The sequence below is a fragment of the Bos mutus genome, chromosome 6 (genome assembly GCF_027580195.1).
Source record: "Bos mutus isolate GX-2022 chromosome 6, NWIPB_WYAK_1.1, whole genome shotgun sequence".
In the NCBI taxonomy this organism is placed as follows: domain Eukaryota; kingdom Metazoa; phylum Chordata; class Mammalia; order Artiodactyla; family Bovidae; genus Bos; species Bos mutus.
Window position 1 is genome coordinate 20,061,743 of NC_091622.1, and position 19,903 is coordinate 20,081,645.

General features: G+C 41.4%; 1 long non-coding RNA gene across 3 annotated transcripts in view; it reads left to right on the top strand.

Annotated features, from left to right (window-relative positions):
* LOC138988211 (uncharacterized) overlaps nucleotides 1-18,883 on the top strand; it is a 28,207-nt gene extending 9,324 nt beyond the window's left edge. For 2 of the 3 annotated variants that reach the window (XR_011464462.1, XR_011464463.1), the window contains 2 exons: nucleotides 17,550-17,867; nucleotides 18,582-18,879. This is a non-coding gene — a long non-coding RNA (uncharacterized lncRNA). Of the gene's footprint in view, nucleotides 1-17,549; nucleotides 17,868-18,581 lie in introns of all 3 variants that reach the window. The other variant, XR_011464464.1, reaches the window with a different exon arrangement.
* Nucleotides 18,884-19,903: the final 1,020 nt, after the last annotated feature.

Genomic DNA, 19,903 nt, shown 5'->3' on the forward strand with positions numbered 1-19,903 from the left:
TAGAATAAATCAATCTTTAAAAAAAAGAATGCTAAAGAAGCATTTGCTTGGTTGTCCCTAACATTTATTTCTCTGAAGTCTTATGATCACTGACCCTAGTTAGACTGGGTAGAGAGAGAGAAGGAAGAGAGAACTGTTGGAGAATGGTATGCTTAGCATGGGGCTGGAAGATGTCAAGTGGGTGTAATCCTAGTGATAATATTGATGTAGTTTAATAAAAGAGACATTCCTGATTCTCCTTAAATCTTAGAACATTAATATCTACTGTCAAGAATCAAGTCTCTTTAAATTTAAAAAAAAAAAAAGAAAGAAAAAAGGGTAAAATCATAATTTTGGTGGTTAAGGCCCACTGTTAAAGGTTAAGGCCCACTATTAGCAACTCACAAAATAGATATTCAAAAAATTAAAAAAAAAAAACTAATAAAAACAGTTATCGGAAGTGTTAAACTCAATCTGATATGAGTAAATAACAAGGTGTAGGTCTGTAGTTTAAACCTACCCCAAATATTTAATATGTATTATCTTATATGGTACCCCACTCCAGTACTCTTGCCTGGAAAATCCCATGGACAGAGGAACCTGGTGCAGGCTGCAGTCCATGGGGTCGCTGAGGGTCGGACACAACTGAGTGACTTCACTTTCACTTTTCACTTTCATGCATTGGAGAAGGAAATGGCAACCCACTCCAGTGTTCTTGCCTGGAGAATCCCAGGGACTGGGGAGCCTGGTGGGCTGCCCTCTATGGGGTCACACAGAGTTGGACACGACTGAAGCGACTTAGCAGCAGCAGCAGCAGCAGCAGAATTTAGTATGTATAATAATCTTAAAAATAGATGAGACATTTATGAATCCCATTTTATCTTATTTTTTAACACTAGGGAACATGTGTTCAATGTATAAGGGGACATGTCAGAAAGATTAAGTAACTTGCCCAGGGTCACACAGCAGGTGATACCTTCTCAGATTTAAGTGTTCTTCAGTACTTTTCCACAACCAAAAGGAAACATATCAACCAACTTTAATTCCTTCTTGGGAGCAGAAAAAAAATGTTCTGGCCAACTTGTGACATTGTATCCTATGCTGATACTACTTTTGTATTCTTTGCAGGTGGTCACACAGGCAGAGCAGAAAGCTACAGTAATGAGTGTTTTCATTTGTTTATTTATTTGTGTATATTTTAATGTAGCCCAGCCAGTGTGATAGGCATTCTGTTCACTCAAATGTGCTGCTGCTGCTAAGTCACTTCAGTTGTGTCCAACTCTGTGCGACCCCATAGACGGCAGCCCACCAGGCTCCCCTGTCCCTGGGATTCTCCAGGCAAGAACACTGGAGTGGGTTGCCATTTCCTTCTCCAACGCATGAAAGTGAAAAGTGAAAGGGAAGTCGCCCAGTCATGTCCGACTCTTCGCGACCCCATGGACTGCAGTCTACCAGGTTCCTCCATCCATGGGATTTTCCAGGCAAGAGTACTGGAGTGGGTTGCCATTGTCTTCTCCCCACTCAAATGTGAGGAGATAGTTAATCTATTACCTAACAACATTTCTTAAGTGAAAGAATAACAATTTACTCAAAGGTATGAAAGATAAAAACACGGGAGTTCTTCCTTGCAGTCTTTCCTCTCAGAGCATAGAGAAAGATTTTGGTTATAGGTGTGTGGGTGGGTGTGGGTGTGGGTTTAATGGAGCAAAGTCATTAGATAAGAAGACATAGACTTACATTTACATAAAAAGCAAATTATTTTTTTTAATCTGAAATTTATCGAAATAACTCCCCTTTTATTGAATAGGGCTGTAGAGGGTGGGGTTTAGTAGATTTAATTTAAGTCAGTTACAAACTCACAGATTTTCTAATGAAACTAAAACTCAAAATGAAACTTCATACATACAATTTGGAATGAGTAAAACATTTTGCTTTAAACTATTTCATGAAAAGGCAAGTTTCATACAACTCTAGCAAATGAGAGTGCTCTCCAAGACGGCTGCTTACCAAACAAGAGCACTTCATTACATGCCATATATTATTAGGGGGAAAGAAAAGCACTGACGTTTAATAAATTTACTGTAGAATTGTTCATTCTTGGTGACAATAATTATTTTATTTGCTGGCATATATTTCTACTTTTGGTCTTTTTAGACTTGCTGCCTGACATGGAGGGTACAGATCTGGGGATAATGCATACCATTCAAAAGCATAGCTTTGTTGACCTTAGCACTAAATTGTAGGCCCCACCTTTTGAACTGCTTTGCTCATGAAAGGGTTGTGCTGTAAATGCAAAGGTTTGGGAGTAGCTTACCAGACGATTTGAAGTGATTGAAAACTAACCTAGGCAAGACGCTTTCTCAGAAATGTTTTTTTTTAAAGCTTTAGAAGTGAAGGCTTCCTAGTCTCATTTTCCATTGCCGAATGGTTAATCTGAAGTTTCTAAACTGTCATAGGTTGTGGTGGTGCTTGAGATACTGATGTGTCATTTGCGTTTCAATTTCATATTCTTGAGGGGCAGCTTAATCAGCACATGACCGTAACCAGAGTCAAATGGCACGATTATGAAGGTCTGCCCGGGAGATCCTCAGATCACAGAAGGATCAGAAGGGAATAGAAATACCATTGCAAAAACATCCATTAAAGATGTAATAATAATGACACATCTGGTCATCCTTGTTTCACACTAGTGGTGGCATTTCCCAGGCTCTGCTCTCTCAGCCTAATGCTGTAACTTAAAATTGAACTTACGTGGTGATAGTCCACCACATTATTCTCACTTCAATATGTTTATTCTCTCATTCAGTGATATAACAGTGAACAAGATGTGCTGCCTACCTGCCAAGAGCTTATTGTCAAGTGGGAAAACAGACATATAAATTGTTGCTCAGTTGATCAGTCATGTTTGACTCTTTGTGATCCCATGGGCTGTTGCACGCCAGATTTCTCTGTCCTTCGCCATCTCCCAGAGTTTGCTCAAACTCATGTCTGTTGAGTTGGTGATGCCATCCAACCATCTGGTCTTCTGTTGTCCCCCTCTTCTCCTGCCTTCAATCTTTCCCAGCATCAGGGTCTTTTCCAATGAGTCAGCTATTTGCATCAGGTGGCCAGAGTATTGAAATTTCAGCTTCAGTGTCAGTCCTTCATATGAATATTCAGGGTTGATTTCTTTTAGGATTGACTGATTTGATCTCCTTGCTGTCCAAGTGACTCTTAAGAATCTTCTCCAACGGCACAGTTCAAAGGCATCAGTTCTTCAGCGCTCAGTCTTTTTTATTGTCCAGCTCTCACATCTGTACATGACTACCAGAAAAACAATAGCTTTGTCGATGTGGACCTTTGTTAGCGAAGTAATGTCTCTGCTTTTTAATACACTGTCTAGGTTTGTCATACCTTTTCTTCCAAGGAGCAAGTGTCTTTTAATTTCAGGGCCACAGTCACCATCTGCAGTGATTTTGGAGCCCAAGAAAATAAAGTCTGTCACTGTTTCCATTGTTTCCCTGTTTGCCATGAAGTGATGGGACCAGATGCCATGATCTTTGCTTTCGACATGTATACAGGCAACGATAAAACACTCTATGTTGTGTGCTAGAGTATAGTCAGAAGGGTACTTACCTCATACTTGCAAGCTCAGAGCAAACTTTCCATGAAAGTAACATGATACTGAGATATGAGAGCTTAAAGATGAATAGGAATTATTCAAGCCAAGTAGAAAGTCAGAGACCACTTGGTGGAGATCAAAGAATATATGAAGAATAGGGACAGGAGAGAGCATGATGCATTTGAGAGAAAAAGCACATTCCAGATGACTCGTATAGGAAGTGAAGAGGAAGAGGGTGACCGCTTAGGCTGTGGCGGCATGTGGGGACCAGCTCTTGAGTTAGTGATAGTCATGATAAGGGGTTTGGGTTGTGGCCTTAAGTGGAGTAGGAAATCAATGGTTAGTTTTGAGAGGGAGGAAAATGATCAGCTATGGATGTTGGAAGTATATGCCTAGTAGCACTGGGGAGAGTGAATTGAGAGAACACAACAGCAGGGGCTACGGCACCCATGGGGAGACTGGGGTAGTGACTTAGGAAAAATTAGAGTGGCCTTGAATTAGAGATTAGGCAATAAGGAGAGAAATGGACAGCTCCATTGGTGTCACAGAGGCAGAAGAAATAGAGCCAAGTAAACTGCTTGGAAGCAAGATGAAGCAGAGACAGGGCTCCAGAATGTCACCTGAGTTTCTGAGCTCTAGCACAGAACCAGAGGGACACCCCCTGTGAGGTTTGAGAGAAAGAAGAGGAACCCCCAAAGAAGGAAGCCAGAGGTGTGTGCTGTTGTAGGAGCCAAATTAAGGACAAACCTCATGAAGGAGGTCTGACCTGGTTAGCAGCCGTCACCTGAGACAAGTAATGAGAAGTCCCTTGGATATAACAGTGGGGCATTCATTGGAATCCTTGGCAAAGTGAGTTTCAGGAGAAGAGTCCTGTGACAGAAGCCAGATTGCCTGAGGTTGAAGGATAAACAGGAAGTGAGGATGTGGAGATAGGGAGAGCCAATGTTTAAAGAAGGTTGGCTGCAGAGACGAGGAAGCAGATAGCAAAGGAGTTCAGGGGTGGGGGGGAGGCGGTGTGGGGTTGAGGAAAGAATGTTTTAAGATGGAAGAGACTCAAGCATGTTTACTGATGGGAGAAAGCAGATTGAGGAGGGTGGTTAAAGATACAGAAAGTAAAAAAGACTTACTGAGCAAGGTCCCTGAAAGGTAGGGTCTGTTAAGAGAGTATTCTGCTGTTAAATGGTGGAAGAGGATAGGCCTTGTACAGGGGTTGAGGGAGGTGGGAGTTGGTTTCAAGATGTCTTTCCATTTTTTGTGGTTCAGGTTGTGTATAGTCCATAGTTGCTGATGGGCTGAAAGAGTTCATTACACTTTGCCTTTCCTCGACCATCTCCTTAGAGGGCTCTGTAGATTTTCTTCATAAAGTTTCATCATTGCTTTGGCGAGAAAGAGGAATGGGGTCTGTGAAATGTATTATGGATTAAAGGCTGGTGCTTGGACAAGGCTGAAGTGGTGTCTATAATATAACAAGAATTTCTAGAAATCAGAGCTTCCTTCGAAACACAAGGGTGTATTATAAAACACTCCATGGACAGAGGAGCCTGGTGGGCTACAGCCCATGTGGTCACAAAGAGCTGGACATGACTGAGGGCTCACACACACACACACACACACACACAGGTAATAAATAAATAGTAAAAGGATCATATGCTGGCAAAAGAATCTCCATCAGGGTGATGTGTAGTGATGGCCATGGTTTCTAATCCATGCTTCCTACTATATTGACAGCTCTGTGATTCATGAAATATCATAAGAATATATACCAAATACTGATTGCTTACTAAGTACTAAGCACAAAGTACATGTTATTTTTATATTCCTATGAGAATCCTGCATGGTAGATTGCTATTTTCAGTTTACAAATAAGTAAAGGCTCAGAGAGAATAAACATTTACAATCAAAGAGCTGGTTAATGGCTCAACTAGTAGTAGAACCCAAGTTTATCTGTTTCAGCATGCGAGCACTTCGCATTAAGTAACATGATGTATCTTGCATAAATACCTAATTGAAAAATTTTCTTTTTGCCCTCAATTTCCCTTACAGTCACATGTTATGCAACTAAGACATCTCTTTTAGATATTAGTGAACAATCAGCCTAGGGAAAAACTAGTATTGGTGTACAAGGAAGAGAGAGTTGGAGAAAAACAAGATCCAGACATATAGAGATTAATGAGAGAAAAAAAACTATCTTTGCCATCGCATATTCCTTCAGCTGGCTTATTTGTTCATGCACTTTATTTATTCATTCCATGAATAATATTCTCAAGTTTACAGATGTATTGTGTCCTCCTAGAGCTACAGTAATTACACAACTAAATACTTAATTGTAATTATGATAGGTGCTACAAAGGAGAAGTTTAGTGGCTGTGGGGAAGATAAAAGGACACTGCTCAGTTTAGAAGCCCACTTAAGCTTTCTTTGAGGAAGTGATAACTGTGCTGACTTGAAAAATAACTAGAAATGAACCAGTCAAATCGGGCATGAGGAGAGGAGTCTTGTTTCAGGCAGAAGGAATTGCACAGGGGGAAGGCCCAAAGCAGGGCTTCCCTCATGGCTCAGATGATAAAGAATCCGCCTTCAATGCAAGAGACCCAGATTCAATTCCTGGTTGGGAAGATTCCCTGGAGAAGGGAATGGCAACTCACTCTAGGATTCTTGCCTGGAGAAGTCCATGGTCAGAGGAGCCTTGTGGGCTATAGTCCATGGAGCTGCAAAGAGTCAGACGTGACTGAGTGACTAACACTTCTGCTTCTAAGGCCAAAAGCAGAGATGGGTGTGGCATAAGGCAAGTGCAGCTGCAGCCCCAAAAGTTAATAGAATTCAATCAGGTGAGACTGGAAAGATAGGCAGGGATCTGGACATACAGGTCCTTGTAGGTCATGTTGAGTCTGTTACTATCTTTTCCTATTGATTTAACCTGCTCAGGATCCATCCTCCCTTTTCTCATATACTGATACTGTGATATACTGGTACTGTGATCTTATCCTTGGGAAACTGTAAGTAGATAGGGGAGAAAAAGAACCAGGCACGACTTTCTTAACAGAAGAGAGGCCATCTTTGACCTATGCCATTTTGTGATCTAAGCCTGGGCACAATGCTTGCCCTTGAACGTGGAGTGCTAAATCACTTCAGTCGTGTCTGATCCTTTGCAACACTATGGACTGTAGCCTGCCAGGCTCCTCTGTCCATGGGACTCTCTAGGCAAGAATACTGAAGGGTTGCCAGGCCCTTCTCCAGGGGATCTTCCTGACCCAGGAAATGAATCTGGGTTTCTTACATTGGCAGGCAGGTTCTTTACCACTAGCGCCACCTGGGAAGCCGGCCCTTGAACAGGTCTCAGTAATAATTCTCAACTTCTCAGACAAGAGAAGTAAACCATAGCAAAATAATATATCAGTTGTAAAGAGTCCCAGTTCTATTTCAGTGGTAAAGATCAGCCTGAAACATTCAACTGCCAGATCATCCTGAACCTAAAGAAGGATGATGTTGACATTTTCTGACCCTTATGACTTCGATCAACTAAAGCTTGGACTCTGCCAATGGTCCATGTCAACTGCCCAAGTGCCTGCATAAATGGCCATGTACTCTTAGCTTAAAATTCCCCCGGTTTTGCTGTTCAGGGAGACACTACTTTAGGAAAGATCCCCAGTGTTCTCTTTACTTACTGCAAGAGATAATAAAGCCTTCTTTTTGAAACAGGAAGGAAGGGGGCAGGGAACAACATTTAAAAGAATGACATAGCCCAAGGACACAACATAAACCGATCAGAACAAAACAGGTCCAAGATGTAGACTAGTCACTATCCTCCCACTAGACCTTGAAGATCAGTATACACTCACTGTAACACATAACAAACTACATGATGCCCCACAGGTGCCCCGAAAAGAAAATCTGTCACTGCTTCCACTTTTTCCCCTTCTGTTTGCTTCTATGTCAATGCCATGATCTTAGTTTTTTGAATGCTGAATTTCAAGCCAGCTTTTTAACTCTCTTCTTTCACCTCCATTAAGAGGCTCTTTAGTTCCTCTTCACTTTCTGCCATTAAAGTAGTCTCATCTCTGTATCTGAGGTTGTTGATATTTGTGGTCTCATCTCTGTATCTGAGGTGGTTGACATTTCTCCTGGCAATCTGGATTCCAGCTTGTGATTCATCTAGCCTGGCATTTCACACGATGTACTCTGCATAGAAATTAAATAAGCAGGGTGACAATATACAGCCTTGAACTCCTTTCCCAATTTGGAACCAGTCAGTTGTTTCCTGTCTGGTTCTAACTGTTGCTCCTTGACCTGCATACAGGTTTCTCAGGAGGCAGGTAAAGGTGGTCTGGTATTCCCATCTCTTTAAGAATTTTTCGGTTGTGATTCACACAGTCAAAGGATTTAGCATAGTCAATAAGGCAGAAGAAAATGCTTTTCTGGAATTTCCTTGCTTCTTCCTTGATCCAACGGATGTTGGCAATTTGATCTCTGGTTCTTTTGTCTTTTCTAAACCCAGCTTGTACATCTGAAAGTTCTTGGTTCACATACTGCTGAAGCCTAATGTAGAAATAGCAGGGCACAACTTCTGAAAGAATGACATAGCCCAAGGACACAACATAAACAAATTAGAATCAAATGTGTCCAAGATGACAGACAAGTCAACTTCAGACTGGACCATGATCCTTAGTCAGCAAGCTAAATGACACAGCCAGAGGTGCCATGACAGTTCCAAGGCACTGTCAAAAAAAAAAAAAAAAAAGTGGGCAATGGCCCAATTCCTGGAAATCTCCACCCTTTCCCCAAAATAGTTGGAATAATCCTCCCACTCATTAGCCTATGAAATTACCCAGCCCATAAAGGCTAACCATGCCACATTTCAAGGCCATCACTCTCATTCTCTGTGATGGCCTATATTCTGTCTGTGGCGGGCCTTTCTCTCTAAATTAATCCACTTCTTACCAATCACTTTGTCTTTCACTGAATTCTTTCTGAGATGAGACATCAATCTGAGCTTCATTAGGTCCTGAAACCAGATACCATAGCTTTTGGCTGTGTTTGAGTCCTGACCACATGAGTTCATGTTCCAATCTAAGGTAAATGGTTTCAGCTTGAAGGCTTTTGAGTATAACCTTGCTAGCATGTGAAATGAGCACAACTGTATGGTAGCTTGAACATTCTTTGGCACTGCCCTTCTTTAGGACTGGAGTGAAAACTGACCTTTTCCAGTCCTGTGGCCACTGCTGAGTTTTCGAAATTTGCTGGCATATTGAGTGCAGGGTTTTAACAGCATCATCTCTTAGGATTTTATTTATTAATTTTAATTTAATTTTATTTAACTTTACAATATTGTATTGGTTTTGCCATATATAAAAATGAATCTGCCACAGGTATACATGTGTTCCCCATTCTGAACCCTCCCCCCTCCTCCCTCCCCATACCATCCCTCTGGGTTATCCCAGTGCACCAGCCCCAAGCATCCAGTATCATGCATCGAACCTGGACTGGCGACTCGTTTCATATATGATATTATACATATTTCAATGCCATTCTCCCAAATCATCCCACCCTCTCCCTCTCCCACAGAGTCCAAAAGACTGTTCTATACATCAGTGTCTCTTTTGCTGTCTCATATACAGGGTTATTGTTACCATCTTTTTAAATTGCATATGTATGCGTTAGTATACTGTATTGGTGTTTTTCTTTCTGGGTTACTTCACTCTGTATAATAGGCTCCAGTTTCATCCACCTCATTAGAACTGATTTAAATGTATTCTTTTTAATGGCTGAGTAATACTCCATTGTGTATATGTACCATGGCTTTCTTATCCATTCATCTGCTGATGGACATCTAGGTTGCTTCCATGTCCTGGCTATTATAAACAGTGCTGCAATGAATATTGGGGTACACGTGTCTCTTTCCCTTCTGGTTTCCTCAGTGTGTATGCCCAGCAGTGGAGTTGCTGGATCATAAGGCAGATCTATTTCCAGTTTTTTAAGGAATCTCCACACTGTTCTCCATAGTGGGCTGTACTAGTTTGCATTCCCACCAACAGTGTAAGAGGGTTCCCTTTTCTCCACACCCTCTCCAACATTTATTGCTTGTAGACTTTTGGATCGCAGCCATTCTGACTGGCGTGAAATGGTGGTTTTGATTTGCATTTCTCTGATAATGAGTGATGTTGAGCATTTTTTCATGTGTTTGTTAGCCATTTGTATGTCTTCTTTGGAGAAACGTCTATTTAGTTCTTTGGCCAATTTTTTGATTGGGTCATTTATTTTTCTGGAATTGAGCTGTAGGAGTTGCTTGTATATTTTTGAGATTAGTTGTTTGTCAGTTGCTTCATTTGCTATTATGTTCTCCCATTCTGAAGGCTGTCTTTTCACCTTGCTTATAGTTTCCTTTGTTGTGCAGAAGCTTTTAAGTTAAATCAGGTCCCATTTGTTTATTTTTGCTTTTATTTCCAATATTCTGGGAAGTGGGTCATAGAGGATCCTGCTGTGATGTATGTCGGAGAGTGTTTTGCCTATGTTCTCCTCTAGGAGTTTTATAGTTCCTGGTCTTATGTTTAGATCTTTAATCCATTTTGAGAAAATGAGTATACTACCCAAAGCAATTTATAGATTCAATGCAATCCCTATCAAGCTACCAATGGTATTCTTCACAGAGCTAGAACAAATAATTTCACAGTTTGTATGGAAATACAAAAAACCTCGAAAAGCCAAAGCTTTCTTGAGAAAGAAGAATGGAACTGGAAGAATCAACCTGCCTGACTTTAGGCTCTACTACAAAGCCACAGTCATCAAGACAGTATGGTACTGGCACAAAGACAGAAATATAGATCAGTGGAACAAAATAGAAAGCCCAGAGATAATCCATGTACATACAGACACCTTATCTTTGACAAAGGAGGCAAGAATATACAATGGAATAAAGACAATCTCTTTAACAAGTGGTGCTGGGAAAACTGGTCAACCACTTGTAAAAGAATGAAACTAGAACACTTTCTAACACCACGCACAAAAATCTCTTAGGATTTTAAATAGCTCAGCTGAAATTATCTTCAGTAGCTTTGTTCCATCAGTTCAGTTCAGTTCAGTCACTCAGTCGTGTCCAACTCTTTGCGACCCCATGAATCGCAGCATGCCAGGCCTCCCTGTCCATCACCAGCTCCCAGAGTTCACTCCGACTCAAGTCCATCAAGTCAGTGATGCCATCCAGCCATCTCATCCTCTGTCATCCCCTTCTCCTCCTGCCCCCAATCCCTCCCAGCATCAGAGTCTTTTCCAACGAGTCAATTCTTCACAACAGGTGGCCAAAGTACTGGAGTTTCAGCTTTAGCATCATTTCTTCCAAAGAAATCCCAGGGCTGATCTCCTTCAGAATGGATTGGTTGGATCTCCTTGCAGTCCAAGGGACTCTCAAGAGTCTTCTCCAACACCACAGTTCAAAAGCATCAATTCTTCGGCGCTCAGCCTTCTTCACAGTCCAACTCTCACATCCATACATGACCACAAGAAAAAACCATAGCCTTGACTAGACGGACCTTTGTTGGCAAAGTAATGTCTCTGCTTTTGAATATGCTATCTAGGTTGGTCATAACTTTCCTTCCAAGGAGTAAGCGTCTTTTAATTTCATGGCTGCTGTCACCATCTGCAGTGATTTTGGAGCCCAAAAAAGTAAAGTCTGACACTGTTTCCACTGTTTCCCCATCTATTTCCCATGAAGTGATGGGACCGGATGCCATGATCTTCGTTTTCTGAATGTTGAGCTTTAAGCCAACTTCTTCACTCTCCACTTTCACTTACATCAAGAGGCTTTGTAGTTCCTCTTCACTTTCTGCCATAAGGGTGGTGTCATCTGCATATCTGAGGTGATTGATATTTCTCCCGGCAATCTTGATTCCAGCTTGTGTTTCTTCCAGTCCAGCATTTCTCATGATGTACTCTGCATATAAGTTAAATAAGCAGGATGACAGTATACAGCCTTGATGAACTCCTTTTCCTATTTGGAACCAGTCTGTTGTTCCATGTCCAGTTCTAACTGTTGCTTCCTGACCTGCATATAGATTTCTTAAGAGGCAGATCAGGTTGTCTGGTATTCCCATCTCTTTCAGAATTTTCCACAGTTTGTTGTGATCCACACAGTCAAAGGCTTTGGCAGTCAATAAAGCAGAAATAGATGTTTTTCTGGAACTCTCTTGCTTTTTCCATGATCCAGCGGATGTTGGCAATTTGATCTCTGGTTCCTCTGCCTTTTCTAAAACCAGCTTGAACATCAGGAAGTTCACGGTTCACGTATTGCTGAAGCCTGACTTGAAGAATTTTGAGCATTACTTTACTAGCATGTGAGATGAGTGCAATTGTGCATTCTTTGGCATTGCCTTCTTTGGGATTGGAATGAAAACTGACCTTTTCCAGTCCTGTGGCCACTGCTGAGTTTTCCAAATTTCCTGGCATATTGAGTGCAGCACTTTCACAGCATCATCTTTCAGGATTTGGAATAGCTCAACTGGAATTCCATCACCTCCACTAGCTTTGTTCATAGTGATGCTTTCCAAGGCCCACTTGACTTCACATTCCAGGATGTCTGGCTCTAGATGAGTGATCACACCATCGTGATTATCTGGGTCATGAAGATCTTTTTTGTCTGTACAAGAAGAATACACAGAATTCTGTGTATTCTGTACAAGAATACACAGAAGAACTGTGTATTCTTGCCACCTCTTCTTAATATCTTCTGCTTCTGTTAGGTCCATACCATTTCTGTCCTTTATCGAGCCGATCTTTGCATGAAATGTTCCCTTGGTATCTCTAATTTTCTTGAAGAGATCTCTAGTCTTTCCCATTCTGTTGTTTTCCTCTATTTCTTTGCATTGATCACTGAGGAAGGCTTTCTTATCTCTCCTTGCTATTCTTTGGAACTCTGCATTCAGATGCTTAAATCTTTCCTTTTCTTCTTTGCTTTTTGCTTCTCTTCTTTTCTCAGCTATTTGTAAGGCCTCCCCAGACAGCCATTTTGCTTTTTTGCATTTCTTTTCCATGGGGATAGTCTGATCCCTGTCTCTTGTACAATGTCAGGAACCTCATTCCATAGTTACCAGGAACTCTATCTATCAGATCTAGGCCCTTAAATCTATTTCTCACTTCCACTGTATAATCATAAGTGATTTGATTTAGGTCATACATAAATGGTCTAGTGGTTTTCCCTACTTTCTTCAATTTAAGTCTGAATTTGGCGATAAGGAGTTCATGATCTGAGCCACAGTCAGCTCCTGGTCTTGTTTTTGTTGACTGTATAGAGCTTCTCCATCTTTGGCTGCAAAGGATATAATCAATCTGATTTCGGTATTGACTATCTGGTGATGTCCCTGTGTAGAGTCTTCTCTTGTGTTGTTGGAAGAGGGTGTTTGCTATGACCAGTGCATTTTCTTGGCAAAACTCTATTAGTTTTTGCCCTGCTTCATTCCGTATTCCAAGGCCAAATTTGCCTGTTACTCCAGGTGTTTCTTGACTTCCTACTTTTGCATTCCAGTCCCCTATAACGAAAAGGACATCTTTTTTGGGTGTTAGTTCTAAAAGGTCTTGTAGGTCTTCATAGAACCATTCAACTTCAGCTTCTTCAGTGTTACTGGTTGGGGCATAGACTTGGATTACTGTGATACTGAATGGTTTACCTTGGAAACGAACAGAGATCATTCTGTCGTTTTTGAGATTGCAGCCAAGTACTTCATTTCAGACTCTTTTGTTGACCATGATGGCTACTCCATTTCTTCTGAGGGATTCCTGCCTGCAGTAGTAGATATAATGGTCATCTGAGTTAAATTCATCCATTCCCATCCATTTTAGTTCGCTGATTCCTAGAATGGCGACATTCACTCTTGCCATCTCTTGTTTGACCACTTCCAATTTGCCTTGATTCATGGACCTGACATTCCAGGTTCCTATGCAATATTGCTCTTTACAGCATCGGACCTTGCTTCTATCACCAGTCACATCCACAGCTGGGTATTCTTTTTGCTTTGGCTCCATCCCTTCATTGTTTCTGGAGTTATTTCTCCACTGATCTCCAGCAGCATATTGGGCACCTACCGACCTGGGGCGTTCCTCTTTCAGTATTGTATCATTTTGCCTTTTCATACTGTTCATGGGGTTCTCAAGGCAAGAATACTGAAGTGGTTTGCCATTCCCTTCTCCAGTGGACCACATTCTGTTAGCTCTCTCCACCATGACCCGCCCGTCTTGGGTTGTCCCACGGGCATGGCTTATTTTCATTGAGTTAGACAAGGCTGTGGTCCTAGTGTGATTAGATTGACTAGTTTTCTGTGAGTATGGTTTCAGTGTGTCTGCCCTCTGATGCCCTTTTGCAATGCCTACCATCTTACTTGGGTTTCTCTTACCTTGGACGTGGGGTATCTCTTCAAGGCTGCTCCAGCAAAGCGGAGCCATTGCTCCTTACCTTGATTGAGGGGTATCTCCTCACCGCCGCCCTTCCTGACCTTCAACAAAGACCTAAAGATATTATGTATACTCCTTGAGGAGGAACCAGGACCCTACCCCAAGGCGACATTATTGTTTCCTTGATTACTCCTCTCTTGTTTCTGCATTCCCTCCCTTCTGCGATTAGTAACAGTTTGAAGATTGGGAAAGGAGTACATCAAGGCTGTATATTGTCACCCTGCTTATTTAACTTCTATGCAGAATACATCATGAGAAATGCTGGGCTGGAAGAAGCACAAGCTGGAATTTGCTGGGAGAAATATCAGTAACCTAACATATGCAGATGACACCACCCTTATGGCAGAAAGCAAAGAGGAATTAAAGAGCCTCTTGATAATGTTGAAAGAGGAGAGTGAAAAAGTTGGTTTAAAGGTCAACATTAAGAAAACAAAGATCATGGCATCTGACCCTATTACCTCATGGCAAATAGAAGGGGAAACAATGGAAACAGTGAAAGACTTTATTGTTTTGGGCTCCAAAATCACTGTGGATGGTGACTGCGGCCATGAAATTAAAAGACGTTTGCTCCTTGGAAGAAAAGCTATGACAAACCTAGACAGTATGTTAAAAAGCAGAGACATTACTTTGCTGGCAAAGGTCCATATATGCAAAGCTGTGGTTTTTCCAGTAGTCATGTATGGATTTGAGAGTCAGACCATAAAGAAGGCTGAGTGCTGAAAAATTGATGTTTTCAAACTGTGGTGTTGGAGAAGATTCTTGAGCATCCCTTTGACTGCAAGATCAAACCAATCAATCCTGAAGGAAATCAATCCTAAATATTCGTTGGAATGACTGATGCTGAAGCTAATGCTGGGAAAGATTGAAGGCAGGAGGAGAAGGGGATAGAGGATGAGATAGTTGGATGGCATCACTGACTCAATGGACATGAGTTTGAGCAAACTCCAGGAGATGAAGGACAGGGAAGCCTGGTGTGCTGCAGTCCATGGGGTCACAAAGAGTCAGACATGACTGAGTGACTGAACAACAACAACAGTTTGAACTTGCCCTTTGGAATTCAGGGAAAGTCAAGGAGGCTGAATGAACTCTATTGCCTACAAATAAGAAAGAGGGATATGAAAAAGACTTTTCCCTGGGAGGGCTGCACAGAGTCCTGCTCCATTTCAGCTTCTTGAAGGATATTGAACCAAAAGACACAACCAAGCCAAAGATCAGGAGAAGGAAGGATTTATTACTTGCAGCCAGACTCCTCAAACTGGCACATGAGTAAAAAAGGCAGGGCACAACCGTTGAAAGAATGACATAGTCCGAGGACTACGAACACTACAAAAACTGATTTGAACCAAATGGATTCAAAACGGTCGACAGAGTCAACAACTTCCATTAGGCCTTAAGCCTCAGTATATGCTCTATATAACACATCAACAAGCTAAATGACACTCCCACAAGGCCAGGATAGTTCTAAGAATGAGCATCAAAGACCAAAAAAGTAGGTGGGGCCCAATTCCTGGAAATCTCTGCCCCTTTCCCCAAATAGCTTGAATAATCCTCCCACTCATTTGCCTGTGAAATTACCAAGCCCATAAAAACTAACCATGCCATATTTTGAGGCCACCTTGCCTTTTGAGATGGCCTACATTCTGTCTGTGGAGTGCGGTTCACTCTAAAATCTGTCACTGAGCTTCATTAAGTCCTGAAACTAGGTGTGTGATTTTAGTTAAAAGTTTGTGGATTTTGGCTGGGTTTGAGTCCGGGCCGTGTGGATTCAAGTCCCAGTCAGAGTTACAAGGTTTCAGAACAGCAAAATTGGGGAAGTTTTAAGCTAAGAGTACATGTCAATTCATGCAGAGAATAGAGTTCAGCATAGAATTGGGACAGAGATTGACAGAGCCCAAGCTTTAGTTAATTGAAGTCATGAGGGTCAGAAAAGGTCAACATCATCACTCCTTAGATTCCAATTGATCTGGTAGTGGAGCACCAGAGTAGGGGATTTAAATTCTGCAAAACAGCTCAAGACAGTGCTTTAGGCTTGTCTTTACCACCGAAATAGAGCTGGGATTCTTTACAACTGGTTTGTCATCTTTGTTATTGTTACTTTTCTTGCCTGCTAAGTTTGTCCTTCTGTTCTCTTAAGATCAGTGTTACTGAGGCCTGTCCAAGGGCAAGCATTGTGGGAAGGTTTAGATTAAAAAAAAAAAAAAAAAAAAAGAGTGGCTTCGACCAAAATGGCCTCTCTTCTGTCAAGAAAACCATTCCTGGTTCTCGTTTACCAGGAATCCCCTACCTTATCTGCTTACACTGCTTTAGCTGAGAAACGAAACACAACAATTGGTTATCTATCTGTAGTATCTTGGGGCTCAGAGTGTGGGTCTACTGAGACTGGAGATTTGAGGATGTGTTTTTAAAAAAAAAATCAGTAAAGTACTGGTTCCTTCTTGTGAGGTTTAGTGAGGTCCTTTAAGAAAGGGGCAAGCTGCAGTTAACATCGGTTTGTCTGAAAGCAGTGAAAACACTAACAGCAGCCCCTAACCCTTATCCTGAAATCCCAACCAACCAGGAGTCAGAAACTTTATAACTGGAGTTTGGAAAGTAAAGTCCTCTGTTTCAGTCTAAATTTAATGCTGGCAAAAGTGGGGAGGGTAGAATGAAATTAGAAGATAAGACTGAAAACAGGAGCTGCACCCACATCTGTTGACAAGAGCACCAAGGTTAATTATTAGAAGACAGAAACTATCCCTTTAGGATCTGGAGTCAAGGATTGGCCTGAAGTACCAACACTGGCTTTTGTTGCTAACTCCCTGAATTTATAGGAAACATGGTTGAGTTTACTAAACTCAACATTTGGTTGAGTTTACTAAACTTTTAAGGAACTTGGGTTTCCAGAGAAACTGCAACACCCATAAACTCAAGGCTGTGATTGCTCAACTCCCAAGGCAGTACTCAGCCAGGATCCTAAACCCACACTAACAGAAACAGCACCAGGAGAAGGCTATGAAGCTCAGGAAGTAAACACTCCCCAGTGCCTTTCTCAGCAATGGCCATAGAAGACAGAGGACTAGCAAAATCCTCTTAGAAGACAGATCCCGGAGTAGACAAAAGAGGTTCTCAAGAAATTCACTCTAAAGCCAGAACAAGAGATCCGTCTACTCCTGTCCTGCAAATAGTATATTGTAAGCCACTCTTCCTCCCATTTCCTCTTTTTCAAGTAGAAATTCTTATGGTAGCTATTTTGTTTCCTCCTCACAAATATATGTTTGTTGGAGATGATTAAATATCATTGTGCAATAAGTTTCTGAGCCAGGAGAAATGTACATTAGTAAGAGTCTAGACTCAGCCTAGGAGCAGTAACTGGGTAACAAGTGCCTGGTGCTGATAACATATGTTTTTGATTCCACATGATATTATTGCTTAATGTAAGCTTGGGGAATTTTTGAATTTTTAGGTATAAGAAAAAGATGTGTGGATGGTGTGCAGCTAGGAGATGAACTATAATAAATGTCTGTGTTTTGACCTGTCTGGAATCCATTTCTTCTAGGTCTGCTCCCTGATTTTCCCAAAGGAACGACTCTTAACTTCCTTTACATGTGAATAGGTGAATCTGATTTCACTTTGAACTGCAGACATAGCCAATCAAAACATTGTAAACCTCTGGCTTCAGTGATCGATTCTGGACATCTGAACCATATGTTGATATCTAGGCCAGTGTTCTTGCCTGGAGAATCCCATGGACGGAGAAGCCTGGTAGGCTGCAGTCCATGGGGTCGCACAGAGTTGGACACGACTGAAGCGACTTGGCAGCAGCAGCAGCAGCAGGCCAGTTAAATCAAAAGAAACAGAACAGTTCTGGAGCTGGGTAGGAGTCAATTTCTTTCTGTTGGGATTGTTGTGAATGTAGAATATAAGCCTGGGGTTTCGAGCACCTATCATAAATGATGAACCTACCTGACAATAAAACTAACATAGACAAATGAGAGCATTTGACTCACTTGAGTCACTTCCATCTAGCTGAACCTAAAAATAATCTACCCTTGAATTTTTTTCATAATGTGAGTCAATCCCCTGCCTCCACTTCCCACTTTCTTGGGGGATAATCTAGATTATCTAGATTATGTTGGGTTTATTTTCTTTCCAACTGAAAGACTCTTTAACCCAAGTGCAACTGGAAGTCATGAACTGGATTTAATCAGAGATGTGATCATGTTTGGGCTTCCCAGGCAGCACAGGTGGTAAATAACTCGACTGCAATGCAGAAGACAAGAGACACAGGTTCCATCCTTGGGAAGATGCCTTGGGGAAGGGAATGGCTACCCACTCCAGTATTCTTGCCTGGAGATTCCCATGGACAGAAGAGCCTGGCCGGCTTCAGTCCCTGGGGTTACAAAAGAGTCGGACACAACTCAGGGACTAAACAACAACAACAGAAGTGAAGTATATGACTTGTGAGAAGTGTTAGTTGCTCAGTCATGTCCAACTTTTGCAACCCCGTGGACTGTAGCCTGCCAGGCTCCTTTGTCCATGGGAGTTCCCAAGCAAGAATACTGGAGTGAGTAACCATTCCCTTCTCCAGGGGATCTTCTCCTGACCCAGGGATCAAACCTGCGTCTCCTGCATTGCAAACAGTTTCTTTACCATCTGAGTCACCAGGGAAGCCATACAACTTGTAGACCTCATTTTATTGCTCTCCACTTCATCTCCTTTCCCTACTGTGGACCGATGGCTGAATTGTGGACATGATGATAAGAGCCAGTGTTGACCATGAGCCATGAAGATGAGGCCAACACTCTAGAGGAGGCAGAACAGCAAGGCAGAAGTAACCTGGATCCCTAAGTGACCACCTGGATTGGAGCCACCCACCTACCTGGGACAACCCATGAGAAATAAACTGTTTTATGTAAAGCATGGTATTTTGGTGGCTCTTTAATACATAAGTTTAGTGTGTGCATCCATCAGATAGAATGGATTATTATTTCCAAATAATGTGTATGTGTATGTAGCAGATTAGGTGACCAAAAGCTAAACAAAAATCTAACTTTTTCTTTATTCTCAGGATATAGAGGGAATGCCAATGTTTGCCAAACTTTAGAATACATAAAAATTTCCTGGGGAGCTTGTTTAGAAAGGTGATTTTGGATTCTATTCCCAGAGATTTTCATTTACTGGTGCTGGAGTATGGTCCAGGAGTCTGCATTTTTAAAAAGCATCCCAGATAACTCCGATATAAGTGGTCTGAGAAACTTTATTTGTAGAAGATCTGTCAACACTGTGCATGAAAGATTATGAGTGCTTTATGAAAAGTAGGAATACGTAACAGAATAAGGGTATTTCTAAATTCATAATTTTGAGAGCACAGAAATTTGATTTGATTAATCATTTTACAAATAGTGGTATTATAGACTTATTCTTTTAAAATTAGTTTGAATTTAATTATATCTAAGATATAGATATAACTTGAAACATTTAATTCTGTATAGTCTAAAAATGGACTTGATAGGGGGAAGAAACAGGGTGTTTGGCATGGACGTGGTAAGCAACAAGGACCTACCTTATGGCCCATGGAACTCTGCTCACTGTTATGTGGCAGCCTGGATGGGAGGGGAGTTTAGAGGAGAATGGATACATGTATATGTATGGCTGAGTCCCTTAGACACTCACCTGCAACAACATTGTTAATTGGCTACACCCCAATACAAAATAAAAAAATTTTTTAAAAATAAAAATGGGCTTGAGATATGTTAAAATTATAAATAATGATTCAATTATAGGAAGTGATTTAGAATCGGAAATGTATATCAGAAAGATACAAGAGACAGACTTTTCACTGCAATATTTAGTTCTGCATGGAAGAAACGGAAGTGCTAGACTTTAAGTTAAATCTAAACTTAAGGATAG